We start from the raw sequence: 9,525 nt of genomic DNA, 5'->3' as shown, positions 1-9,525 counted from the left end.
TATGTCCCTAATTACTTTTCACACATGTTCTGGCACATCTGTACTCTAATCTGGTACTGTTATAACAATAATTCTGTTATAATTATCTTCTAATAATGATACTGTTAATATAGTAATTCTGCTACTGTTAGGCAGGTGTTTGCAGTCATGTGCTATTGCTGATATGATTTTCTCAGTATCTTGGGCCTTGCAAGATTCCCTTTCCAAAAGGCCCTTCTCACCTCCTGTAAAGTTTGTTTCTTGCATACCTGCTCCTGAGCCGTCAATGAAATCCAGCCATACTCTCATGGCATTTCTGCTACTGTTGTTAGATTCCCATACACCCATCTCATCACATCCAGGAGTTTCTCTTGTCCAGTAGTTTACTATGCCCATTCAACTAGGTAGGTCAAGACCTAGGCAGCTATCACCTTGCAGTCCCAGAAACATGGGGATAATCTGAATGACAAAAATAATCAGCAGAAGAAGATATCTCTTCAATAAAAATACAGAGAATATCAAAATGAGTTTCAGAAAAATTGCTTAAGAAGGAGGCTAATAGCTGTTTTAACAAGCATGGCAATGCATTTTAGAACCCTGTCTTGTTTAGAAGGAAGAATCTAATTTGTACAATGCTCACGAGAACAATCCCCACTGACAGGATAAACAGCCAACAGAGGAATGATGCAGGTGTCCTTGCTCACTGAAAGGAGAGGATAAAAGCAATGTGCTCCATTTGCCTTATTCATGATGCATCACTGCCTTCACAAATAATAGCCTATGTGATTTAGTAATTAAATATCTTTACTACTTCCCACCTTATGTAATCACATTTAGTTTTAGGACTATAGCACTCGAGAAGACCTCCTGACCCATCAAATATACCCAGCTGTGATTACAGCCATCCATTTAATAAATATCTAATCTAGAAGGGACCATACTGACATACCCTGAATCACAAAGCACTTCAGTACCTTAGAAATTAAGATCTTTAGTGTAAAAGATCACAAAAATAGAAGAAGGGCAGGAACCATCAAGTGTATCAGCAATCCCCATTTCGATAGAATGGCAGATAACTTTTTTTGGGTGAATATGCTCTGATGAGCCTGGGAAATGGATGACACATTATGATACAGAGGAAGGTAAAAATAACTTGGTCAACACAGCAGCAAAAAATACCACCTCCTCAGAATGATGAGTTTTTCCATCAACTTTGTATCCATGTAGTTGACTACACAGAGGCGGTTCAATAACACCGTGGAAAATTATAATATGTACCTGAAAGGGCAGAAATAAAATTATGTGAGGATTTTTAACTTGCAATTTCTTTCCATTTAAATTTACTGCATGATCATTTTACTGCTTCTTTTAGATTTTAGTTTTTCTTAAAACTTATGAAATTTTACCTGTTGAGATATATTAGACTGATAAAGCCTCTGTAAAGATATATTTATAACAGTAAACATCGTTTTAGAAATTCTATTTTTTTGTAGGGAAGCTTTAAATATTGCAAGCATTTTTAAAAAATATATTTGTGCTGTCAGAAGAAATTTAGCATTTAGTTTTTTTGCAGCGCTCTCAAAGCCAATATACAGTATAGACACTAGCAAAACTATCAAAATAGTATATTGTTGCTGCCTGTTCTGAGCTTCCCTTCCCCTTCCCCAAAACAAGCCAGGACTTCCCTCTGCCATGTTCTCTGAACTCCTTTGATCTAAGAGCATCAAAACCAAATGTAACTCAAACTCTTTAGCAGTGTCTCATTGGCCAGTCACCCCGGGTCTGCCCCCAGTCCTCCCCTTTCCCCTTCTCCGCCCTCTTCTCCCCACCCTCTTTGGCTTTGCACCCCTGCTGCGAACATCTGCGTTTATCTCTGTTTGAAAGCTTCTAATTGCAGGAATTGGCAACTGAAGACTATATTTCTCCCTCTTTGCTTCTGCTGGTAGTATAAGCTTTGCAGCTACTATTTGCCGCTTTTAGAGCTGCTGAAATGCTGGATTGCCCGTGCTACCTCTCTAGGCTGCTCGAGGCTTTCTAAGGCGTTGAACTATGGGCTTAGCCGGTAAAAAGCTGTGAGTATTTCCACAGTATATATTGCTTTTTCCTAAATTTTTCTGACCTCTTCTTAAAGACAATTTTTACTGGAAGTAAAAATTATGTTGCAATTTTGCTTACAGAACAGAATTAGATTTGTTTCAGTATGTCAAACATGTAGGGGAGAACAGTATATGGTAACATCACATGAAGAACAAGAGAAGGATATAACTTTCTAAGAAATATTTTCTCTTCAAATTTGATTTCAGTGATGCTTTGTTTAACGCACATGTCAATTCAGGTTTATAAAGCAGTTGCTTTGCTGTAGGTTGTATAATTTAAATGCAAAACTCATCAATTAAGTGTTAATAAATAAATTGCTGTAAGTGATTAAATATAAGTTGTTGGTTTCCATAATGTTTTTGGAAGTAATGAAAAATCTTTACAAATATTTACACAGAGCAGATCATTTCTCTTACCAAGAGAAATATGATTCCTCTAAAGGGATTGTTAGGAACTTTTCAATATTTTAAAGCAACAGAGTTTTTTAATCTTTTTGCAATACATAGGTAATGAATCTTAACCATAAGGAACAGGATCATGGTATATTAATGTATTCTCTGTTGTATATTGTTAAGGTTTGTTCAAGTAGATATTTGTTTGGGCATTTCAAATACTATCTTGCCATATATCACTTTAATTATACATTTCAATTACCCTGAAGAGTCTTCAGTTAAATATATTTTGTGTGGAAAATTATTCAGCTCCCAGTTTTGTCATATAAATAATCTGCAATTGCTTTCACCATTATTTATGTTTATTTCACAGATATTTACATAAGCATGGGACCAGCTGAGGAGTATCTGTTACTTGAATTTGTACTGAGGTATTTTTCTGTTTCATAATAAGCTTCCAACGCTTCATTTGTTATTTAAATTTAAATGTTTTTAAATAACTCATTTAATAATGACAGAACTACATTTTATTTATCTTTTAAATTCTATAATGGAAAATATGAAGATATTTTATGGAATTACTTGCAGGGTTACTTAGCTGCCATCACTTTAACTTGAAATGTAAACCTATCAGCTGTCTTTAGGAAAAGAAAAATTAGATGCTTGGATTCTGTGAGTTCCTAAGAAATATCCAGGTCTCCAATCACAAGCGTTTTTTTCAAAATACTGCCAGAAGCAAAATAAGAAGCATTCCTCTGTACAGGTTTCCTCTCTGCCCAAAAGGTGGGTTGAAATAGCTGCTGTCGTAATGGTTAAATCTCCAAAGAAAAAACCTGAAGAATATGTGAAAGAAATGTTAATTATGAATCTGAAGATCACTCTCAGATGCTTCTGATGTAGCTTTAGAAACATGACAAACCAACCCATCTTTTACTATCTGTTTTTTCCAAATATGTAATAATGAAAGAATGGAAAAGTCAGCAAACCTTATATTCAGAAGTGTCTGTGCTCTCTGTATACTTATCCTGCAGCCATGACAAAGTTTCTTGTGGATAAAGAGTCAAGCTTTAAGCATGATGCTCAGAGAATAGTGACACCAGAATGCAGGTAAGATATGGTTTATTCATAGTCATACTGGAAATCGGTAGTGCCAAACTGGCAATTGTAGAAAGGAGTGAGAAATTTTCACAAGGGCCAGAAATTGGATAGTGAAGATTTCCTGCACATTATGATGGTATCAAAGCTTAGCTTTTGACTCCCAGCACATGCAGTACAAACATTTAGATTCCAGAGGACGATTTAGCTTTATCTATCTTTTGAAATATGCTTTTCAAGTACATTATGTCTTTTATGTTTTAGGACCATCTACAGCTACATGTAGGGAAAGCTTATGTAAATATAGTTGATATAGATAAAGAGACATTATTTATTTCTTTTGAGAAATGAGATTTTTGCAGGAAAAGAAAGAAAACAGTATTTGGTAACAGAAAAGAGTCTGCTAAAACGTCCAAAAAACTCAAAATATTCAAGAAAAGATTCAGTCAGCAAATATTCATATTTTTCTAAAAATGAGGCTAAGCCTTTGTGAATTATGAAGACTAAGCAGAGATGAATTTGAAATTTCATTTACCTTTTTTTTCTACTACCAATATTTACTTGTAATTAATAGTTTACTAACAAGGTTTAAGTGCAAGATATCACAGTAAAAAGAAAAACTGGGCAATTATACCTTGCTAAAGCATTTGCTCTCTGTTCAGATCAGGCAGTTTTGTTTAAGGAATAGAATTGTCCAGCTCTGAATGGTTATGTTTAGGACATACACAACCCAGATATCTCCATGACAAGATTAATTTTTTTGGCAGGTTTGATCAAACTTTCAACACAAATAAAAAGAATGGTGCAACTTGTTCTTTCTAAATCCTTTTAATTCAAATCACTGACATTTTGAAGAAGCAGGCCCAGAGAAGCAAGAGGTCTCAGAACTGTCCTTCATCTAATATTAGAGAAACAAATAAGAAATTAAATTCTTACAGTCACTGTATGTAGTTCATATTACTGTATGCTCTCTGTTCTTGATGCTTTAAGGGTGACTCTACAGACCTCTGAAACTATGGAACCCCATTCATAACAGTCTCCAGAGCATCTCTTAATTTTTAAGGTATTAATATAAATTAAGTTTAAGATATTATTTAATTTAACCCTGATATTTGCCTATGACATCATATGAGTAAGATCTGTCCTAGCAAAAAGAAAGAAACATTTATTATTTTGCTCTCCCATCGAACCTATTTCTCCCTCTGCCCAGACAGGAAACATGTAATATATATATAAATCTTCCCCCTCCACCCCTCCCCCCAAATTCTATTTAGTTCAAAAGAAACTTTGAGAACGTAAGAAGACATATTAAAAGATTGTCTGTTTTCTCTGCTGATAGAGAAACTTTTTTCTTTGCAGCAGTGAGTGAAAGGAAAGAATGAGAGGGCAGTAAAGTAAACATGGCTAGGAATGAGAAAGGCCATACAGAAGAGACCATATTGGCTTCCCTGTTTTTTTAATAAAAGGTATTCTCACTGTGGTGGACTGTAATGCAGCTACACAATGCCTTGAGAGCTAGAAAGAAGCAGACCAACACATACAATTTAGGCATCAACAGGCGCTAAATTGGACACAGAAAAGTGACATTCAGAGTACAACGTGTTTCACTTAGTGAGTCTGGTTTAAGTCCAAAATAGTATGTGTGTGCTTAGAATTTCCCCCTCACAATCTGTAAAAAGTTGGAAACTTGAAGTTCACTACAAATGTAAGACTGTAATCCACACTTGGTTATTACGAGTGAAATACAGACCAGAGAGAGGCATGAGGAAGACCCTCTTAGCTAATGATATGAAAAGCTGCTGGTTCTGTGTTTATAGGATGACTCAGATTGGAAAGAATCTCAGAAAGTTTTTAGTCCAATTCCCTGCTAAGGCAGGGTTGGCTGTGATATGAGACCAGAATACTTGCCATTTTCTAGATGCTTTTGAAGGTATTCAAGAGTGGAGGCTGCATACAGGATCTGGGCAACCTGTTCCAGTCTTTGAATTTTTTTCTTATATCAGGCTGGACCCTGCCTAGTTTCTGGCTTTGTCTGTGGTCTTGTGTTCTCCTACCATACACCACTGTAAAGTGCCTGACTCTCAGAAGCAGGAAATGTTACATTGCCAAAAAAAGATCTGTGATTCTTTCATGCTGTATCTTGGCTAAAAGACCGAAAGACATTTTCTGTTTCCTGGTAGTCTACACTCACTTTGAAATTGCCTTCTCAGGCCTGAGAAGCCATTATTCATACGTACAAACAAAACTTCTGCACAAAAGCAGTTATTTTAAGAGGCCTTTATATATTATTTTTCTCATCGCAGAAGAGGAGTTGCAGTTTGCCCAGGGCTAGAAATGTAAAAAGCTAATTTTTTTTTACTTCTTTAAATGAACTAACCTTAGTAAGCAGTATATTAAATCTCAGTTAATATTAATTTCAATTTTTTTTTGCAAAGGACTCAATTGAAAGGTAGAGATAATGTTCTAAAGCTATCAAGTTGTTGATCTGCAATGACTTCTACTTTTTCTTTTTTTCCTCTGAGGTTTATAAGTTTGCAAGAAATATTGTGCCAAGCCAAACATGATGGAGATTAAGCTAATTCTTTCATTTGGAAGGAGATGGACACCATTCATTGGATCCAATGAAGAACTCGCCTTTCTTGACCTTACCCAGTAGATCAGATCCTGACCTGTGAATTTTTCTTTCTGGATTTCAGTCTCCTGTCCAATTTGGATCTTCCGAGTATTCATAACTCCTACTACATTTAGCTTTGGCATATTTTCAGTGCTGCGATGGATGTTTGATAATTAATTTGCAATTTTTGTTACTAATATTTCATAAAAGTCTTCTAAAATGTATTTTTCTAGTTGGTTGTAGGAATTTCAAGCCATATGGTGCCATCAAAATATTACTGAAATGATGTTGTATCATATTTGCCACTTCTTCCATTCAATAAGCCTCTATTCTGGCTCAGAAGGACATGGAGTCTCAGCAAATTCGTGCCTGATATTTGTTACACTCTTGTCTTTTACTGATGCATGCCCCAATTATTTATTAGTGCTAAAATCTTTCAAGGTTTAAACCAGGCTAAATAGTCTCATAGTTTCATTTTTATTTCCCCTTTTTGAAATATAGGTGGTGTGCTACAGCCCCCACACCTCCGAGATCAGGGTCGTTGTTGTAACCGTTGGACTCTGTCTAGCAGGCTGCTGCTGCCTGAAAGCTCAGCGATGCCACACAGGTCATCATTCTGTAACTCCCAAAGTTAAACAGCATAAACATTTCTTTGGTTGGCTCTTAAACACCTTATAGTAAACCCTGAAACGTGACTGATTTATCTATCCCCTTACCAATCTATTATTTCCCTATTCTGTCATTGCTTCATACCATTGTCACGACTGATAGTTTAAAAGATTGGGTTGTGAATATCCTTCTTTAGCTGAATATTGAAAAAAACAAACAAACAAAAGACTACCATTTTTAAGAAAAAAGGCATTTGCCCATGTCATTATAGGAAAAAAAATCAATATCTCATTGCTGTAATGAAAAGCTATCTATAATTCTGATTGATAGCTTCTGACAAAGGTTCTTAAATTAGAAACAATTCCCTCCTGGTCCAAAGTAACACCCTATGAAGCATTAAAGAATGAGCTTTTAGCTTACTACATTAATGAATTCAACAGGTATATAAAATTTTAACTAAGTAATATATAATGGTTTAAAGATGCATGGTTATAATACAGATGAATCAAAACTAGTACTTGTCATATTTAAAATACACTATTATTTTTCAGTGTTTCCAGTAAGAAATAGTTCTTCCTGCTCTTGTTGTTGTTTTTGTTGCTGTTGTTATGTTGTTTTGTTTCATTTGGCTATTTGTTGGGGGTTTTTTTTAAATATACAAATGGTATGGAGGGACCTGATCTTTTAAAGAACTTCAAAAGGATCAAAACAAAATGTCCTTGTAATGAGCTCTGAAATAACACTAAAATTGGATCCTCATCCCTGGGAAATGTGAAGGAAGAAAGTAGAAATTGAAATATTATTAACTAGGACTAAAGGATAGGGTATGTACAATCTTCATGTGGGTGAATACTGAAAAAATGGAAAATGCAACATAGAATAAGATTTTTCTAAAACAATGTGGAAGACTTTGCAAATGGCCTTACCTAGACATGAATAAACCCACATTCCGTCTCACTATAATATTAAAAGTTAATCAATCTAATTAATGATAATCCTCCTTCTACAGCTCGTATTAGTAGAGAAGAATAATGTTCAATGCAAAACTATCAAAATTGTACATAAAGCTAATTGTATCACTTTCTACCTGTTTCTATGCTTCAGCTATGTAAACATAAATGTGAAGGAAAATGACATAGCTAATAAGATATCTACAGGAAACAAAACAAATGGGTTCTTCTCTGTGAATAGTATTTAAATGGATATCTGCTTCAGAATACGATCATTAAAAGGGTAAGGGCAAAAAGGCAATATTTTGATGATACCAGAGTTTTCATGTCTCGGCCTTCCCAAAATATCTTTCAGTGGCTGCTTCAGTAGAAGAATACCCTGTAAATTGATTTTCAACCTTTTGAAAAAGGGCAGTAGCAGAGAAAGAAGAGAAGAAAAACATTCTATTTTGGAAGAGCTTCTGCAAATAATTCCCAGTTTCAGACTGTAATGTTGTACAACAATAAGGGTGTGGCAAAATTTAGGTGCTTTGGAGCCATGCACCTCCACAGTTTTCCTAGCTGGTGTAAAAATGGATAGTTGCCAAGATAATGTAAATTCCGTAGAGATTTCTCATCTGATTTCCTTCTTTCTTTTTCGTCATAGAAAAATGTCATCTGGGCCACAGATAGGATATAAACCAGAGTGCTTTTTTATCTTAGAGTAGATCCTGTTTTCTAAGAGTATGTGTTTTTTTGTAAACGTTTGTAAAATAAACACACTTTCAATTTATAAGAGAATGCAGTTTCCTTTTTCTTAGTGGAAGACAGCACATCCAATCCACCCTCTTATATATGGCAATTTTTATTACTTTTATTTTTCTAGTCAAGACCTAATTTACTGGGCCCTGGAGCTATAGATGCCTCTGAAGCCCTCTCTATTTTGTTGGATAGGCTGTGAACAAAGAATTCTTTTGTATGTGATGCTCTAATATAATTTGAACTGAAATAGCTTCAAGACTCAGGAAGCAAGCAAACTAAATAACTGTCTGAATAGAAAACCAAGTCCATAATTCTAACATAAACAATTGCAGGGTTGAATAAATAGACATCTGAGCAGTTATCAGAGCACTCTCAATAACACATTTTTAATACTTTAAGAAATGAGTGCAGAAAGGAATCAACATAGTCCCTCAGGCTATAAAGAGCTTCGAGTGGCTTTTATCTTACATCCTGTTAGATTATTAAATGTTTGTAATTATAACTGTATCAATATTTCAAGACTTCTCACCTTACAAAACCCTCAAACAAGCAGAAATATAAGGAAAACACATAGTAATCATAAAGAAGACTGAAAATGTTGAATTCCATTTATGGCTTTCTGATCATATCTTTTTGTATTGTGTTTTTTAAAAAAGGAATAGTTATGATTTTATGGTTCTATGTGTAGTGTTTAAGTATGGAAGACAAAATGTAAGATCTGTTGCTGCAGATTTAGTGCAAGCATTAATAATATATAGGTAGCATTTAAAAATTATCAGCCTTGCTTGAATGGTTTTATGTTTGTGAAATAATTTTGTAAGTATCAATAGAAGTATGAGTTAATATGACAAATACATTGTTCTTAAGTCTGTTCAAGAACATGACAAATTTGGTAACAAGATGAATGACAATTAAAACTTGATATAAAACCTGATATTCTTCATGTGACATCAATAATTTTGAAGTCTTGTGCACATCAAGCCATCATTGTCACTCCTCAAAGTTTCTTGCATGTAGTGAATGCTGCAATACACAGCATGCTGTGCAG

At 34.7% G+C, this 9,525-nt stretch overlaps 1 long non-coding RNA gene across 1 annotated transcript; it reads left to right on the top strand.

Annotated features, from left to right (window-relative positions):
• Window positions 1-2,032: 2,032 nt before the first annotated feature.
• LOC116448005 lies at window positions 2,033-8,508 on the top strand. The gene is made up of 4 exons (XR_004241782.1): window positions 2,033-2,899; window positions 3,500-3,575; window positions 4,554-4,626; window positions 6,086-8,508. It is a non-coding gene; the product is annotated as an uncharacterized LOC116448005 (long non-coding RNA).
• Window positions 8,509-9,525: the final 1,017 nt, after the last annotated feature.

Source organism: Corvus moneduloides, chromosome 1 (assembly GCF_009650955.1).
Source record: "Corvus moneduloides isolate bCorMon1 chromosome 1, bCorMon1.pri, whole genome shotgun sequence".
Lineage (NCBI taxonomy): Eukaryota > Metazoa > Chordata > Aves > Passeriformes > Corvidae > Corvus > Corvus moneduloides.
The sequence above is the reverse complement of the archived record's forward strand: the minus strand, read 5'-3'. Positions and strand labels throughout refer to the sequence as shown.